This window comes from Alligator sinensis, unplaced genomic scaffold, assembly GCF_000455745.1.
Source record: "Alligator sinensis unplaced genomic scaffold, ASM45574v1 scaffold953_1, whole genome shotgun sequence".
In the NCBI taxonomy this organism is placed as follows: Eukaryota; Metazoa; Chordata; order Crocodylia; family Alligatoridae; genus Alligator; species Alligator sinensis.
The window spans coordinates 341312-341664 of record NW_005842365.1 but is presented as its reverse complement, the minus strand read 5'-3'; positions in this window follow the sequence as shown (position 1 = coordinate 341664).

Sequence of the window (353 nt, the reverse complement as noted above, 5' to 3'; positions counted from 1 at the left end):
CTGTGGAGAGAAACAGGCAAGAGCACTGGAACAGATGAAAAAACTCCCCGCAGAAAAAAAGGAGCCTGCTAGGGGAGAGATAGCAGCAGGGGAAGAGGGAAGAATGTGACAGGAGTGACACTTTCAGAGCAACTGCTCCATAGTAATAGCATGGCCTCAGGAAATGGGGGGCAGGGCACCGGAGGAGACGAAGATTCACTTGGAAGCCCAGGACTGGGGGCTAGAGAGAGTGAAGTCGCAAGAGCTGGCTCCGAGTGGGGAGGAGAGCTCGGCCATACTCTACTGAGCAGGGAGACTGTGGCTGAAGAGATGCCTCCAAGAGGCCTGGTGCAAATGGTGGGAGAGCCTTATCA